Below are 18,525 nucleotides of genomic sequence, written 5' to 3'. Positions count from 1 at the left end.
AAAGAGAAAAGCTTTCAAACTTAGAGATCTGAAGAAGAGCTCTATGTAAGCTCAAAAGATTGTCTCTAATATCATGGGTCCAAACCAAGACTGGCAAGATTGGGTTTTATAACCAAGGAGTCATAGAACCCTGTGTAAATAATGCAGACCTCAGAAGAAAACATGGTTGACAACCAGGACATACCTTGTACCCTTACTAAGAGGGCAGTTTAGAGTTCAGGGCTTACTCAAGCAATCAAAATCAGGTTGCTTAGATTCTTAACCTCCCAAGTAGAGGGCCTCTTAGAAATCTGTAAATCTTTATCTCTTATCGACAGAGATGATTTGGCAACCTGTGAATGTCAACAGTACTTTGTTTCCAAATCTTTCCAGTGACATATTGCCTTACACCGGGGTGGGCAATAATTTTTGCCTGGAGATCACTTCAAAAATTTGTGAAGTAGCCCCATACCACCCCGGAAGGGGTGGGGTCTAAACAGGAAGGAGTAGAGCTACCCACCCTCGCTTTGCCCCCCCTTCCCACTAGGTACCCATGACCTGGAAGAGGCTTGACACTCTCCCCCACCACCAGGCCAATCAGGATCTGGGGGCAGGGAAGCACACGAAGCCTCCTCCTGCCCTGCGAGGAGCATGTGGCACTTTGGGCTCCTTGCAGGACCGGGGCAGGGCGAAGGAAGCTTCACACAGCTCCCCTGTCCCCAGGTCCTGATTGGCCTGGGAACAAGGGAGCACACAAAGCCTCCTCCGCTCTTCCCCTGCCCCCTGCCCAGCGAGCAGTGTGCAGTGCTTCAAAGTGCCATGTGCTCCTGGCAGGGCGGGAGGAGGCTTTGCACGCTCCCCTGCCCCCAGACCCTAATTGGCCTAGGGGCAGAGGAGCAGCAAGGCCTCCGCGGGCCAGATCCACCCACTTGGCAGGCCGGATCCGGCCCCCGGCGGCCCTTTTGCCCACCCCTGCCTTAGACATTACGGCTACGTCTACACTGGCCCCTTTTCCTGAAGGGGCATGTTAATTTCAGCGATCGTAATAGGGAAATCCGCGGGGGATTTAAATATCCCCCGCGGCATTTAAATAAAAATGTCCGCCGCTTTTTTCCGGCTTTTAGAAAAGCTTTTTTCCGGCTTTGAAGTAGGAATAAGATCCTCCGGAAAAGGGCGCTTTTTCCGGAGGATCGGGGCCAGTGTAGACGCTCTTTTCCGGCTTTTCTAAAAGCCGGAAAAAAGCGGCAGACATTTTTATTTAAATGCCGCGGGGGATATTTAAATCCCCCGCGGATTTCCCTATTACGATCGCTGAAATTAACATGCCCCTTCCGGAAAAGGGGCCAGTGTAGACGTAGCCTTCCTGTACCACTTATCTCAGAGCTGCTTCCCCCATCAGCATTTAAGCAACAGTATTGGAAGGGTCACTTTGAGATTCCATGGGCCTACTTGCTTGGATCATCTGTCGCTCTCCAACTTCAAAAGGGCCCAAAATCATTTGAGACTCAATCCTCCACATGCACCCCCCCCCCCATACCACTTAAAATTTGAAAGCAAAAAATAGATACCATGAACAATGAAAAATGTTGCAATTCTCTCACACTGCTTGTTTAGTGTGATTGGTAATTCTCTTATAAAAAGGTGTCTTTGAAGGGATTTTAATGTTCTGTGCCTGACCCACTGAAACATTAGAAAGATACTGGAAAGGGAATGAGCAGGGTTTCTTTACCATGAGCCAGGCCCTCAGAGGTTATGACATCAGTGAAACTACTGCTTTATACCAGCTAAGGATCTGGCTTTGAGTCTTTTGTTTAAAAATGGACCAAAATGTTGGGAAAGTTCAGATCTGGATCCAAACTTTGTAAGTTTTCCCTACTTCTACTGAGGGCTAAATCAGCTCTGAATTCCCCGGAAGTTCAACTCCAGATTGAGATTAACAGTTTGCAGCTCCAGTCCAGTTTTGCTCAGGAATTTCAGTGCAGCACCATGTGTACCCAACTTCCAGCATTTAACCTTAATAGTATTTATCTATTGTATCCAATAGTATTTTGTTCTATTTTTTCTGACTTCTTCTCTAAATAAACATGTATTTTTGGTAAATATCGATTGCGTATATCAGTTAATATTTTTACAATGGTTTTAGAAAGAGAGAAATTACTGTGGCTTTCTTTGGCTCAGCTTTCATTTCTTATTTAATAAAACTTATTAAAAAGAGAAATATAATCAAATATGGATGTCACTGTGGTAAAAAGAAATGAGTGCTCTTCAGGAAGCTCTGAATGTATTTACTATCGTCATAATCTTTGGCACCATATCCACCTGAAAGATCCTGAGATAATTAGATTGTAGGCTCTTTGGGCCCATTACTTTTTGTTCTGTGTTTGCACAGCCCATAGCACAATTGGGTCCTGGTTTGTGACTGAGACTCCAAGGCCCTTTGGGGTAATACAAATAATAATATTAAGGAGAATCCTGCTATTCACAAACAGGGATGTGCAAAGTCCATGTGGTTTGGATTCTAGCGACAGCTGTGATATTTGGTTTGCAAGGTTCTCCCCTCTACTCTCAGTTAAATGCTCCGGTTTCATATCACAACCAGGCTTCTCTGCCAAGTTCCAAAGAGGTTTCACCAATAACTCTGATGGGACTGTCAGCAAATATGTCAGGGTATGTCTACACTACCCTCCTAGTTCGAACTAGGAGGGTAATGTAGGCATACCGCACTTGCAAATGAAGCCCGGGATTTGAATTTCCCGGGCTTCATTTGCATAAGCGGGGCTCTGCCATTTTTAAATCCCTGCTCGTTCGAACCCTGTGCCGCGCGGCTACACGCGGCACGAACTAGGTAGTTTGAACTAGGCTTCCTAGTTCAAACTACCGTTACTCCTCATTCCACTAGTTCGAACTAGCGGGGTAGTGTAGACATACCCTTAGAGATAGAGGCTTGTTACAAAACTTGAAGACAAGCAAAGTTCCCCTAGTTTCAATGCCTTGCTCATCAACTTACTACAGCATCCTGCCGTCCTGCGACCTGGACTCCATGACCTCTTGAGCTCCCTTCCAGTTCTAGTGTTCTGGGATTCTATGATCTGAGTACTTTACAGACATTATTGAACTTATCCTCCTAACATTCCCGAGAGGTAGAGAATGATTACCTCAGTTTTACAGATGAGAAACTGAGGCATGAGGGTATTAATTGGTTTTCCCAAGGTCACTTGGGAAGTCTTTGGCAGAACCAGGAATTGAACTTAGGAGTGAAATTCTGTCCCAACTCAAGTCAATGGGAGTTTTACCTTTGACTTAAGTGGAATCGGGATTTTACTACCGTTCTACTAAGTCTCAGTTCAATATCTTAGTGACCAGATCATCTTTCTTTCACTTATCACACTGTTCTAATTCTAACCCCATGGAGCAATGTATTGGGCTAGGGTCTCGCCGTTCAGGGCTCACTGCCCTAGTGATGGACAAGGGTTCTTTTGACACAAAAGCCAAATCTGATCATGAGCAGTTCTGGTTCTCCTTTGACAGGGTAGGATTTTGCTCATTTAAAAGTTTCATGTGCCAGAATGAACAATCTGTTCAACCTTGTTGAGTGACCCTTAAGGGACAAGTAGGTTGTATCCTGGTCATATAGTAGTTGCAGAACCATATATAGTCATATGGACCAGGTCATACAGTAGGTTGCAGAACCAGCGCCAGCTCAAAGAATGCCCTTTAAAGCATGACGCAAGTGATGGGGAACAGCAAATCATACATATGCTCACACTACAAAAATATGACACTGTCTACCTCAGAAACAGTAAAAGAGACAGCAGGAGAACATAGACACATGGGAGACGAAAACAAGGTACAAGGGAACAATGAAAAGGTAGCATTGTTAGCAGAGAGGGGTCCACCGTTCCTCTTTTACCATCCAGTCCCCCACTGGGGCTACGTCTATACTGCAAGGTTTTTGCGCAAAAACGGCCGTTTTTGTGCAAAAACCTGCAGAGCGTCCACACCGCAAATGTGCTTTTGCGCAAGTAAATCAGCAGTTAAAATGGCAGAACAGAGGGCCTCTTCCGGTGTAGATAAACCTCCTTTTATGAGGCATAACTCCTTTTTGCACTACAGCTCTGGCGCAAAAAGGCAAGTGTGGCTGCTCCAGAAGGGTTTTTGCTCAAGAATTGGCCTCCAGGGGGAAAAAATGGTGGCCACTTGGCCACCTCGGCCAACTCAGTCAGAACTCTATAGTTCCTGTCTGCTGGCTGTCTTGTGGCTAGAAGTTTGCCCAGAGCAGGTGCCTTCACCACATAGCTCTGTTTTAGCCACAAATGACCTCCCTTAACCCTTCCAGAGACCAGCCACAGAGATCACAGGACCCCCCGAGGGGAACCAAGTGGCGTGCCCCCACCTGGAGCAGGCCAGAAATCATCACTCTTCTGGAGTTGTGGGGCAAGGAAGAGTCCCTGCAGGACCTTAGGGCCAAATGCCTCAATGTGGAGATCTACTCCCACATGGCCTTATCCCTGGGGCTGTGTCTACATTGGCACCCTTTTCCGTAAAAGGGATGCTAATGAGACCAGTTGTAATTGCAAGCCGCGGGGGATTTAAATATCCCCCACGGCATTTGCATGAACATGGCTGCCGCTTTTTTCCGGCTCGGGTTTTGCCGGAGAAAAGCGCCAGTCTAGACGGGATCTTGCGGAAAATAAACCCTTTTCCAGAAGATCCCTTATTCCATAGGAATAAAAGGGTTTATTTTCTGCAAGATCCCGTCTAGACTAGCGCAATTCTGAAGTGTCTCATTAGCATCCCTTTTCAGGAAAAGGGTGCCAATGTAGACACAGCCTGGCAGAGTGAGGTCACCCTGCCCGGACCATGGAGCAAGTCCAGGCTAAGGTGAAGGAGCTCTGTCAGAAGTACGTTAAGGCCAGGGAGCAGAGGGGGCTCTCAGGGGCAGGACTCCACCTGCCCCTACTACAAAGAGCTTCACTACATCCTTGGGAGGGGGAACCCTCTTCCTCCTCCATTGTGGTGGACTCTGGGCTGAAGCAGCCAGTAGTCCAGCACCCAGAGTCTGTCCCCGAGCCAGAGGATAAGGAGGGGCAGGTCCAGTCCCTGACAGAGGAAGAGGAGAATGATGATCAGGACAGCGTGACCGTCATCCTGTCCCTGGAGCCAGTTCCTGAAGCATGGACGGCTCCCAGGCCTCCAAGGAGACTTGGGAGGGATCTTCAGGTACATTGAGACACACACACATACAGAGGGCTGGGGAGGTGGCCTCACAGTGTCGTGTGGGCTGCTAGGCCAGCATATGCTGCTGCAGCCTGGGCCCATGCAATCACATTCAGTGGGCGGGTGCAGCACGTGGCCACAGCAGCCAGTCCCTCAATGTGGGAACCTCATGCGTGGCCACACGAGTCCTGCCTCCAGGGGAGAGGAGGTGCGGCCAGCTGTAAGCAGGCTAGCCACAAGGGCACAGGCACGACTCCCACACACACACACACACACGTGCCAGAGCGCTGCACACAGCCATAGGCGTGCACACGGGGTTGCTGGGTGTGCCCAGGCACACCCTAATGTCGCAGGCTGGCTAGCCCAAGCCATTTTTGCGTCCTGGGCCCCACCGAGCCCAGCCGCTCAGCATGGTGCCCCTGAGGCGCCCAGGAACGCCCTCGCTGAGCCCGGCAGCGCCGCGTGGCACCCCTGAGGTGCCCAGGAGCACCCCCGCCCAGCCTGATAGCACCGCGGCCCTGCAGCACTGCGCGGTGCCCCAGGGATGTCCCCACCTGGCCCTGCAGCACCATACGGCGCCCTGGGGGTGCCCCTTCCCAGCCCTGCATCTTGGGCTGGCTCTGACTCCAGACCTGCAAGTTGTAAGGCAGAAGCTGAAGGTGGGGGGGGGGGGGAATAAGAGGAAGGGGTGGGAGAGGAAGGGGCTTTGCGGTGGAGGAGGGTGGAGGAGGAAGAAAGGGGAAGGGGTGGAAGGGGCTTGTCCAGAGGGGGAGGGGGAAGGCACCGAAGAGACAGGGTAGAGGAGACACAAATGCTGGGGGGAAGTGGAGACACTGAGGAGAAGGGCAGGAGGGGTGGTGTCAGTGGGAAGGGGGACAGGGTGCTGCTGGAAGAGGAGAGGGTCTGGGCATTGGGGATTGGAGGGGGAGGTGCTGGGAGAAGGCTTGACAGAAGGGGTGGGCATGAGGAAGGTGGGGTTGGAGCAAGTCATATGTGAGGGCACAGGGGCGTGAGGGGATGGGCATCAGGCGGGAGCATGTGTGGACAGAGATGATGTTGCACTGCACCTCCTTTAGCAACATCCTGTCCCGCACAGGGGAACACCCGCCTGGTGCCGCTGCCCCCTCCTATGGCCCTTGCCCATCCATATGCCCACCCTGCTATGCCTCTGCTCCCTACCTTCCCCATAGCCATCCCCCCTTCCCAAGTGATACCTATGGCCCCTCCTCCTGCCCCCCCGCCAAACCTGACCCAGCTGTAGGTGCCCCTCCTGCCCAACCCTTTCAGGTCCCCAGACCCACCCAGTTCCGAACACGCCCCCACACCCGAGGTGGCAGAGCAGGCCACCACACTAACCCTCCCAATTGTGAACCCCCCTCCCAGTTCAGACAACCACCCTCCCTCTGCCCCCCTTCTGTTTATGTTGAATAAAACCAGACTCATTTTGTTTTCAAACCAAAGGGTGTTTATTAGGCGGTCAGGGAAGGGGAAAGGGGAGGGGATGCGAGGTGGACGGGAGAGAGCGGAAAGGCAGAAGCCCCTGTTGGGGAGGCCCTGGGGCTAATTTCTGGGGGTTCTGAGAGAACCTCTCTCTCAGGGACTCCCGGATGTGCACCCCAACTGATGGGCCTGGCAGGTGGCAGCAGTCTGGGGCTGCTGAAACACTTGGCCCTCGTGGCCAGCCTCTGCCACCCACCCCGGGAGGAAGGCCTCCCCCTTGAACACCACAGTATTGTGGCGCACACAGCATGTTGCCACCACCTCGGGGATATTGCACTCCCCAGCGGCCAGGCGGGTGAGGAGACAGTGGACCCATCCCTTGAGATGCCCGAAGGTGCACGCCACCTGCACACGGGCTCAGCTGAGGTGGGCATTGAAAAGGTCCTTGCTGGGATCCAGGTGGCTGGTGTAGGGCTTCATTAGCCAGGGCATGAGTGGGTATGCCACATCCCCCATTATTCATACTGACATATTGTTCTCACCCACTGCAAAGTCCTGGTGGGGGGGGGGGGGGAAAGGTGCCCACTCCAGCTTGGTGCACAGGCTGGAATTCCAGAAAACTCAGGCATCATGCACCCTGCCCGACCACCCCACATAAATGTCAGTAGAGTGGCCCTGGTGGTCCACCAGGGCCTGCATGACTACTGAGAAGTAGCCCTTGTGGTTGCTGAAGTGGGTCAGTTATTGTTCTGGGGCCCAGATGGGGATGTGTGTGCCATCAATGGCTCCCCCGCAAATCTGCCCAAGGTTGCATCCCGGTCTTGGAGCTGAACGACTCTGCGCAGCAGCAGGGAGTCGATGGCCCTGATGACCTGCAGAAGGAGACAAAGGAAGACACAGAGAATGAGAGAGGAGTTGCATGAGCCCTTGGGAGGTGCCTATTGACCTCCCAAGAGCCACCCACGATGATCCTGTGCCCCTTCCCTGGCTGCAAGGCTGTGTGAGGGTGGGACTGCACAAGACCCCGGGGCCAGGCCTTTACCCCCATCCCCAGTCCACCCCTACAGTCCCTAGCCCCCCTTTTCCTGAGACTCCCCCTTATCCAGCACCCTCCCTCACCCAGGTTAGAGACTGCAGCACATGAGCTCCTTACCTGCATGAGGATGGCCCCAGCGGTTGACTTCCCCACCCCAAACTGGTTGGCCACCAAGCGGTAGCTCTCTGGGGTGGCCAGCTTCCAGAGAGTGATTGTGACACGCTTCTGGATGGGGATGGCAGGCCACAGGTGGGTGTCATGTCGCTGGAGGGCCGGTGGCGAGCCAAGCACAGAACTCAAGGAAGGTGGCCTTGCGCATTCTAAAGTTGTGCAGCTACTGCTGGTCGTCCCTCCACTCCATGACCAGTTGGTCCCACCACTACGATCTGGTCTCCAGCCTCCAGAACCTCTTGGGTACGGTGGTGTGCGGCAGCCAGACTGGAGCAGCCATAGGCATGCAGAGGGAAATGAGGAGGAGTTCAGTGTCCATGTTCAGCTGGGATCAAGTGCTGCAGAAACTGCAGCACAGCTGTTTGGGGCCATCGCGTGCCCAGGGGCAGCTCAGGCTCCATGGCAAACAGCAAAAGGCAAAAAGGTGTGTTGTCCCCAAAAAAGCAAAGGGCACACACAGCAGGCACCGCTGAAGCTTTGCTTTGCCAAAGAGGCTAGCAAGCAGGCAGCAGAAATGGAGAAGTGGCTGTCCAGGGGGGTCCCTTTAAGTGCGTGTCTCTGGAGGGCTCCAGCAACAGCACTCAAGAGCAACTGATGACCTCTAGCCTGGCTAGAACCGGTCTGGTGGCTTTTATAGGTGGGAGAGGATCCAATAGTTTCTCTTGTGCAAAAGTGCATTGCAAAAGCGACATGCTTTGAAGTGTGGACATGCTCTTGTGCAAGAAGTTTTTGCACAAAAACTCGTGCACAAAAGGCTTCTTGTGCAAGAAGTCTGCAGTGTAGATATAGCCTGAAACAGCAGAAGCTACCCACTGCAGAGAGGTAATGCTTAGGAGGGTCCTTGTTCATCTTCATCCCGTGGAAGGATGCAAAGAGACAGGAAAACCCCCAAATTCTCAGGGGGGGCATGCTCCTGCATCTACTCTGGGTGGCTAAGGCTGAGGGAGAGCATTGTAAAGGTGGGGGCAGGCTGGGGAGCTGCTGCTCCACAGGGCAGTGCTCCTTTTCCACAGATAGCTGGCTTCAGGCTAGCAGTGCAGTACAGTATCCAGCCAGGTATCTGACTCCACTGCAGACTCCCAGCTCCACCTCCCCTGGGCAAAATGAAAAGTGGGCACTTCCCCTCTCTGACTTTTAGTGGCTTGGTCCTGCTCCCACTGAGAGCAGTGGGAAGTTCTCCATTGATTTCTATGGGAAAAGAATAAGGCCATTAATACTTAAGCCCAGGAGGTGGGGGGCTTGCGTTGGGTGCACTCCTTGTTCATAAGCCCCAAGGAACCGCACGGTAGTTGAAGTTGCACAGCTGTATCTCGCCATTACATTAGATAGTGTCCACACCTTTGTGAAGGAATGTTTTAGTTGAAGTTATTATTAATATTTTTTAACAGATTGCTTTTTTGGACAATAGGAAACATTTTGAAAAAAATCCCGCTATTATTCAAAATTTCCCATTTTGCCAAAAATGAAAAAATAATATTACTAATGAATGCTTATCAGATTCCTTAACTCTTCCTTAGCACTGTTCAACAGTAAAACTCAAAGCACTCCATCCAGGGAGTCAGCATTATTATTCCCATTTTTTAGATGGGGGAAACCAAGACACAATGAGGCAATGGGTGAATATTTTTGTTTTAAACACATTTGAATGAAATAAAAAAGTAAAATGATTTTTCATGTTTTTGGAACCCTTGTATTTAGTTCCCCCACATTTTTCACACTGGAGAAACAAAAACCAAACCTCTTTTTTTTCTTTTTCATTGGAATCCAGTTGAATCTAAATGAAAATTTTAACTTACAATTTCTATACAAAAATATTTGGAGAAAAAACTAAGAGACTGTGAAGATGTTGAGCAACATGAACATGGCTTTATCTTCTTCAAACATTTAATAGACTATACTTGCTATTTTTTTTTACCAGACTCAGGAAAGTATCATCTTGTTTCAGTTGAGTACAGAGGGAACAATTAACTGGGAATAAGAAATCACTGTTCTGGAACCATGTTTTAATCCCCAGCAATTTTCATTTTCTGCCCCTTTTATATGAGGTGTTAACTTTATTGTTCTAAGAAACTTACGTGGAATGCCTTCCAGATCTGACATGGCCGTGGGATCTAGCATTATACAGACAGCCAAGCAGCCAACCACTATTCAGTACTAGCAAACATCTGCACTAAGAGTGCTTTATAATTTCCCAAAGCCTGAGTGCTGGGACATCTGCTTATATCACATGACAAGCACTGGGAGAAACTAAGTTACTTACCCTAATGCAGCTGCCCCTTTCACCACTGCAGTGCTTGGAAAGAAGAAACGTTCTGTGTTTTCACAAGCCACATTAACACACGCAGGCGCATGGAGGAACTTCGATGTCTTCCATAACAAAAATGCTCCCAGATACAGGAGGCTCTGCATTGCTATGCTCAGCAAGGATTTCCTTGGTTTTAGTTAGAGGCTGAGGAATGTTTCCACTAACTGTTTCCAGATGTGCCTACTTGGCAACCCACTGATGAAGCATTACGGAGGGGACATAGGATCTCCACTATCAAACTGGATGTAAGTATATAGCTTTTATGTTTGATTGGGGGGGATGTGTTATGACCTGGAGACGCTCTTATAGTCATGCTTTTGTTTTAGTCAGTCCACAGATTTTTGTCCGGCAGTAGTTTATAAAAGAAGCTAGGCAGATCATTTTATCATGATTTAATGTGCAGCACAGCTAGTTAAAATGAACTGGTTTTGGCCAACTTTGCATTGAGTAGTGTTTTACTCCATAGTAACATCTTTTTTGCATGTTTTTAGATTTTGTTTTTTATGCAAGACATCAGGGCTTCTTTATGGGGAGTAAAAGCTGCAAGAAAAGCTGTTACATTTCAGATGTAATCATATACAAATATGGGCACATTATGCTTACAAGACCTTCTTTTTTGGGTTGCACTCATAATTTGTATGCAGTCCTCTTTACCAGAGTTTCAGTGGTGTAATCTTTGGAGTTAAATCCACGTGTACATAATTTTGCAAACTGTTACACAATTTTACATATATTTCATTAGAATTTAACAGTGTCACATATAACCAACGCAACAGGTTTTTTTTGTCAGACTGTGATACAATGTAAGTAGTAGTATCTCATTTCATTAATATCCCATTCAAATTGATGGGCATATTTCCAGAATAAAGTTCTATTCAATATATATTTAGGGACTTAGTAAAATTTGCATCACAAATGGTAATAGCATTGTAAATCATTATGGAAGACACTAACTTTAAATTGATTTTAGTTGCTGTCCTTCAATGGCACAACATGAAAAGCGGCTAGATTTACCATTTCACGGGGGACTGGGGAAAGAGAGAGAAGGAAAGACAGGGGGTGACACAGTTATTGGGGAAGAAGCTTAGGGTCAGTAGATGTTGAGTACCAGGAAAAAACACACTAAAGGCTGCAGTGTTTTTCTGGGGCTTGGGGGGAATGTAGGTAAAAGTTTCTAAAACCTGGAAGCTAAAGACAGGCTTCTGTTCCATAGTAAACTGCTATAACATCCCCAAAGTGCTGAGCATGATGCACCTCTGGTCTTCAGTGGGAGCTGCTGAATGCTAAGCAGGTCTGGCTCTCAGGAGCTTAAGTATAGATTTACACACTCACCTCTAACACTAACATTTTTTTCAAAATCTTGGCCCTATGTTGCAAATCATCTGGACTTCTCTTACCTTTCAGGTTAGCAAAACAAGCCCCCAAACCCTATAACGGAACAGTCACTTTTAACAAAAGCTGGAGCTGGTGGTTACTCTCATACCATACACCAACAGCTGACTTGGGACTGCTCCCAGCGGGGTGATTCACTGCTCAACAGAAATTCTTTTCTTATGTTCAGCTAAACAAAGCTTACAGAACATTTTCCAAGTTTGTTTGTGGATTAAAAAACTTCTAGGCATCTTACTGAGAGTGATTATATACTGAGTTAATGTACTGGCTGCTGTTAGTATATAGCTACCTGCCTGTCATCATTTCACAAGTATGAAGACTGCATACTTGGAACGTCTCTGTTAGCATGCCCCTTTCCCATGGGGCTCACCGTGATGCCCCAAAAGGGGTAGTGGGAAGGTAGGGTCATGGCCCCTGTCTGCACCAACCCATGTACTGGACTAGAACGTGTTGCCCTGAGCCTACTTCCTCACTCTGCCATCAAGGACACTGGGCACCTCATAGGTTGCAGAGACAGGTGAGAAGAGTCAATCTCCCCCCTCCCCCCATCTGGCACTAATGTACAAAGTGGCCACACTATGGGTAGAAAGACTGTGCAATCCCAGACCACTTGGGGGAGATGGAGTCCCAGAGACAATCTCTCCTGAACCTTCCCATGTGCTATGGCAGCCTCTCAGTACATGGCTAAATACTGAAAGAGCCACAACAAACCAAAGCTTGTGAACCGTGTATGTCAGGGACACAAAAACAGGGTCTCATGCTGTAACCCTCACTCTTAAAAGGCCTAGCCATGTGCGCCCAATCCCTTGCCTCAGTGTGCACCCCTGAATCTTGATGACTTCAAGTAGAGTCCCATGCATGTAGCAAATGCAGGGCTCTAGTATTGCGCCCAACAGTGGCAACTGAATTTTGTTTTGTCTCCCATTTAATTTTGGGTTTCTCTCTCTATATATGTTGCAGCTTTGTGTGACTGTTTGTGAGTCTGTTTGTTCAAGAACTCCTCCTTGAACTAGGACTACCAAATTCGGTAGGCAGCTTCCTCTTAACATAACTTAAAGCCAGATCAGGGTTCGGTTGTGCCAGGAAAACAGGATGTGCCTGGAGTTTGATTGTTTTCCATAACATGGAAAGGGAGGGGGCAGAGAGAGGAGAGACACAATATTCATAGTCAACACTGGGGGGCAGTGAGCACAGGGGACAGCTATAGTTCAGAGTGACCACGGGGCAGTCTCACCACCATGGGAGTGGCCAGCTGGAGATGGGGCTCACCATGTTGCCTGCTATCAGCCCAGGTAGGTGGCCTCCTAGCCCAAACCCTCTTCCTCCCCTGGCCCTCAGCCCCAGACAGGCCAGCCCCACTGCTGTGCCCCCCACCCCAGAGCATCACTGGACCATCCACTGTGGCCATATGTCTAGGCAACCTGAGCAGCCTCCTCTTCCCCCCTTCTCCCTCGGCCAGGCTTGGGGAATTCCAGCAGGAGGCCTACATGACCTTCCCTGCTTTCAGGTTGGGCATATTTTCAAAGTTTGTTTGTGGATTTATAAATGTATAAAGATGATTATTTAATAAGTTAGGTTACTGGTTGTTTTTGTTACTTCCTTTCCCAGGGCTTTATACTGCATTATACTATATTTGCATGACTTCCCAAGATCACAAAACTTTGTAACCTTATAACCTTTGTAACCTTATAACTTCATATTAGACCTCCTCTCAAGATAACTCTTTTTCATGCATATAGAGAAATCCTCATGGCACCAGACCACCACCATTTGTATTATACCTTTTGATGATGTTTGTGACTTTGCCTGAAGAAACTCAGTCAAGATTGGGAGTTGGCATGTGCAAGTCAAGCTAGGAAATGCAACAGATGTTCTTTTTAAAAAGCGTACTGCATTTTTCAAATGCACTCCATACACGCGGGGCCAACAGAATTGCCAGGTTCCTGGGCAAGGTGTGCAGGGGAAAGAAGGGGGGAGCTGTGCTTCTAGGAGGGGTAGGTGGAAGAGGTGATCTCAGAGCGACCCAGAGCACAGCTGCCCAGCTGCCCACCTTCACCAGCCATCAGAGCTGCCCAGAGCATGGCATTCCACTGGCAACTTAAAGGACTTGGGGCTGCAGGGGCTGCCACTGCTGCATTACTCGTGGCCAGGAGCCCCAGACCCTTTCGAATGGCCGGATCCCAGGATCCTTTTGTCCCAACCCTGTCAGCAAGCCTGCCAGATGCTGGGCAATGATTTGAATTAGAGAACAGCAGTTTAGTTTGCAGAAAATACCATTTTGCCATTTAAAATTTGCTCCTGCCAAAGAAACGTCAACTACTCATTCCAAAATTAACATTGTCCTGACACCTGACCTCAGAGCTGCTCTGCGGGGCCAAACATGGACGTCATCTCAAACAGTGGAAAGGCCTCATCCAGATGACAAAACTGCATTTATGAAACAATGTGTAATTTTAAAACAATTGCAACAGGCTTAGGCTGGAGGGCTACCAGAGAGTGAGATAAGGGAAATATGTTAGCTCTAGATTATATAGGTCCCTGTTCCAGAGTAGACTAACAAGATCTGATCCAGAACTACAGGAACCTGCTAGAACCAATCAATCATAGCTAATTAAAACACCTGGAACCAATTAGGAGGCTTCCAGAGTCAGGCTAATCAGATCATCTGGAGGCCAATTAAAAACCAGTTGGGACAGGTTTAAAAATGCTTCCCTTCTGTTAGCTCAGTGTGAGAAAGGAGCTGATGAGAGAAAGTACAGGCAGGTACTACCAAGAGGAAGAACGTGTGGTAGGGAAGGCGCTTGGGAAGGCTGTGGGGAAGTGGCCCAGGGATTTGTAGCTGTCATGAACTCATAGCAGAGACGTTACAGACAGCTGTTAGCACAGGGTCCCTGAGCTGGAACCCGGTCTGTGTCTAGACTGGCCAGTTTTTCCGGAAAATCAGCCGCTTTTCTGGAAAAACTTGCCAGCTGCCTACACTGGCCGCTTGAATTTCCGCAAAAGCACTGACTTCCTACTGTAAGAAATCAGTGCTTTTTGTGGAAATACTATGCTGCTCTCATTCGGGAAAAAGTCCCTTTTGCGCAAAACTTTTGCACAAAAGGGCCAGTGTAGACAGCTGAGATTTGTTTTGCGCAAAAAAGCTCTGATCGCGAAAATGGCGATCGGGGCTTTTTTGCGCAAAAGCGTGTCTAGATTGGCCACGGATGCTTTTCCGCAAAAAGTGCTTTTGTGGAAAAACGTCCATGCCAATCTAGATGCTCTTTTCCGAAAATGCTTTTAATGGAAAGCTTTTCCATTAAAAGCATTTCTGGAAAATCATGCAGGCCTGGGTTTCCCCTGGCCCCCTCTACCTTCTTGCTGTCTGGGGCTTCTCACCACCCTGTTCTACTGGGACAGATATTCTGGTCTCCCCCAGACAAGGCATGGAGCTGAGACTACCCCCAAGAGCAATGCGGACACTGAATCACTTTAGCTTTGAGGAGGATGGAGTTTTGGACACACCATTGAGGAAATCAGCCCCCAAATGGGATTAAACCCCCAAATAAATCCATCTTTCATTGTTAGAATTTCACACAGCGAAAGCCCATTCAGGCAAGCCCCCTTTAACACTGAAAGGAGGATGTGCACACTGCTCCCCCAGGTAACAATTCTTTACACTGGGCTTGATAGTAAAGAAAAGTGATTGTATTAAGTACAAGCAGTAGGATTCATGTGGCTGCAAGTGAAAATGGATAGAGCGAAGTAAATTACAAATTTAAAATAAAAGAAAAAGCATAGCTAGTTCTTATATGCTAAAACTTATCCTAAAGCTGTTCTTATTTTGGCTAAATCTTCAGGGAAGATCTTTTTCTCCCTGAGATCTCTGGCTATTACCTTGGAGCTACGTCTACACTGCAGGCTTCTTGCGCAAGAACTGTTTTGTGTAAGAGTTCTTGTGCAAAAGTTCTTGCACAAGAGCATGTCCACACTGGTCAGCTAACAGGAGAGTTTGGAGAGGGAGTTCTCCAGGTAAAAGAGGAGTAAAAATGGGACCCTTGTGGTAAGTGGCTGTCTGGAGTGTGTGTGTGTGTGTTTGTGTGGGGGGAGTTATTTGCAGTGTGCTGAGCTTGTGTTTGTCTGGATTGTTTGTTTGGTTGGTTGCTTTGTCTGTTTGAAGGAGCTTCTAAAAGGTTTGAAATCTAGAAGCCTCTGTTAATTGGCTGAGCCTCAATCAGGGGGAGGGGCTACCAGAGCTATATAAGCCTGTGACTCAGCGACCAGGAACAGCTAACAGGAGAGTTTGGAGAGGGAGTTTAGAGGGCACTAGTGACTTCTGACCTTCTTTAAAACATAACTCTTAAAATAATCTATACTCCAGAGGTTTAAAAAGAATCCCAGTTTATACTTAAACTTATTCATTAGAAAAATGGAGACAGAAGCCCAGCAGCAGAGTGGGGGCTATCCTGTTTATTGCGTCGGGTGTAACATGTATGATTACCTGCCCTGTAGGCGGGTGGCGTATGTGTGCACCCGTTGCAAGGAGCTCCTGACCCTCAGAGACCGAGTTCGAGCTTTGGAGGCCAGGGTGGCTGAACTGGAGGAGCTAAGGAAGGTAGAGAGCTATGTTGATGAGACTTTCTGGGACACAGTAGTACTGTCCCACCTCCAGTCTGAGAGCCCCAGAGATCTTAAGGAGGATGAAAGTCTCAAGGGAACAGAGCATTTAATGGGAGCAGAGGGAAACCATCCCATAGTTGGGACCCTCCTCCCAGAGGATGTTGCGGTATCCTCTCACACTGAGGATACCTCTGAGGGGGAGGGAATGCCAGTTAGGAAGAGGCAGGTGTTAGTAGTGGGTGATTCGATCGTTAGAAAGATAGATAGCTGGGTTTGTGATGACTGGGAGAACCGTATGGTCACTTGCCTGCCTGGTGCGAAGGTTGGGGATCTCTCGAGGCATCTAGACAGACTTATGTGTAGTGCTGGGGAGGAGCCGGTGGTCGTGGTACATGTAGGTACCAATGATGTAGGGAAGGGTAGGAGAGATGTCCTGGAGGCCAAATTTAGGCTGCTAGGAAAGAGACTGAAATCCAGGACCTCTATGGTGGCGATCTCGGAAATGCTTCCAGTTCCACGTGCAGGGCCAGGTAGGCAGGCAGAGCTTCAGAGTCTCAATGCGTGAATGAGACAATGGTGTAGGGAAGAGGGGTTTAGATTTATTAGGAACTGGGGACACTTTTGGGAGAGGGGGAGCCCATACAGGAAGGATGGGCTCCACCTAAACAAGGGTGGAACCAGACTGCTGGCACTAAACATTAAAAAGGCCGTAGAGCAGTTTTTAAACTAAGAGATGGGGGAAAGCCGATTGGTGGGGAGATGCACGTAAATTGGAGAGAGACTTATCTTAGAGGAGAATCCGTTGATAGAGATTCTCTAAGCTGTAGTCGGAAAGAGAGGAGGGGAGAGGGCAAACCATGGGCCAGAGCAGACAAACAACCGCATACAAAGGAATCCAATGCATCAGGGAAGGGCAGACAAATAAGCAGTGGCAAATTTTTAAAGTGCTTGTACACAAATGCAAGGAGTCTGACTAATAAGATGGGTGAACTAGAGTACCTCGTATTAAATGAGGAGATAGACATAATAGGCATCATTGAAACCTGGTGGAATGAGGAAAATCTGTGGGACACAATCATACCGGGATATAAAATATATAGAAAGGATAGAGCAGGCCGGGTGGGTGGTGGAGTGGCACTGTATGTGAAAGATAATGTAGAATCAAATGAAATAAAAATATTAAGTGAATCAACATGTTCCATAGAATCGCTATGGATAGTAATTCCATGCTCCAATAATAAGAAATTAGCAGTAGGGATATATTACCGACCACCTGACCAGGACAGCGATACTGACATAGAAATGCTGAGGGAGAGTAGAGAGGCTACCAAAATAAAGAACTCTCTAATAATGGGGGATTTTAATTACCCCCATATTGACTGGATACATGTCACCTCAGGAAGAGAAGCGGAGATAAAATTTCTCAATGGCTTAAATGACTGCTTCTTGGAGCAGCTAGTGCAGGAACCCACAAGGGGAGAGGCAATTCTCGATTTAGTCCTGAGTGGAGTGCAGGATCAGGTCCAGGATATAACCATTACAGGACCGCTTGGAATAGTGACCATAATATAATAACATTCAACATTCCTGTGGTGGGAAGAACACCTCAGCAGTCCAGCACCCTGGCATTTAATTTCAAAAAGGGGAATTACACAAACATGAGGAGGTTTGTTAAACAGAAATTAAAAGGCACAGTGACTAGAGCCAAATCCCTGAAAGCTGCATGGAAACTTTTTAAAGACACCATAATAGAGGCCCAACTTAAATGTATACCTCCAAATTAAAAAAACATAGCAAGAGACCTAAAAAAGAGTCACCGTGGCTTAACCACCATGTAAAAGAAGCATTGAGGGACAAAAAGGTATCTTTTAAGAAGTGGAAGTCCAATCCTAGTGAGATAAATAGAAAGGACCATAAACACTGTCAAATCAAGTGTAAACATGTAACAAGAAAAACAAAAAAAGATTTTGAGGAACAGCTAGCCAAAAACTCAAAAAGAAATAACAAAATGTTTTTTAAATACATTAGAAGCAGGAAGTCTGCTAAAAAACCTGTGGGTCCCCTAGATGTTCGAGCTATAAAAGGAGCAATCAAGGACGATAAAGCCATTGTGGAGAAACTAAATAATTTCTTTGCTTCAGTCTTCATGGCTGAGGACGTTGAGGAGATTCCTGAATCTGCACCGTCCTTTTTGGGTGATGAATCTGAGGAACTGTCCCGGATTGAAGTGTCATTAGAGGAGGTTTTGGAACAATTAGAAAAACTTAATGTTAACAAATCTCCGGGACCGGATGGCATTCATCCAAGGGTTCTAAAAGAACTTAAATGGGAAATTGCTGAGCTATTATCTGTGATTTGTAACCTATCCTTTAAATGGGCTTCCGTA

General features: G+C 47.9%; 1 protein-coding gene and 1 long non-coding RNA gene across 2 annotated transcripts in view; one reads left to right on the top strand and one right to left on the bottom strand.

Moving 5' to 3' along the window:
- Positions 1-6,664: 6,664 nt before the first annotated feature.
- LOC142831088 (uncharacterized) lies at positions 6,665-10,241 on the bottom strand. Its single transcript, XR_012906756.2, has 3 exons — positions 10,104-10,241; positions 7,790-8,110; positions 6,665-7,508 (listed from the first exon to the last, which is right to left on the bottom strand). It is a non-coding gene; the product is annotated as an uncharacterized LOC142831088 (long non-coding RNA).
- Positions 10,242-10,259: 18 nt separating this feature from the next.
- B3GNT9 (UDP-GlcNAc:betaGal beta-1,3-N-acetylglucosaminyltransferase 9) overlaps positions 10,260-18,525 on the top strand; it is a 48,809-nt gene continuing 40,543 nt past the window's right edge. The window contains 1 exon segment of the mRNA XM_006120957.5: positions 10,260-10,393. The gene's annotated coding sequence lies outside the window, so the exon portion shown is untranslated.

The sequence above is a fragment of the Pelodiscus sinensis genome, chromosome 12, assembly GCF_052426305.1.
Source record: "Pelodiscus sinensis isolate ZL-2025 chromosome 12, ASM5242630v1, whole genome shotgun sequence".
NCBI lineage: Eukaryota > Metazoa > Chordata > Testudines > Trionychidae > Pelodiscus > Pelodiscus sinensis.
This window is presented reverse-complemented; position numbering and strand designations above follow the sequence as displayed.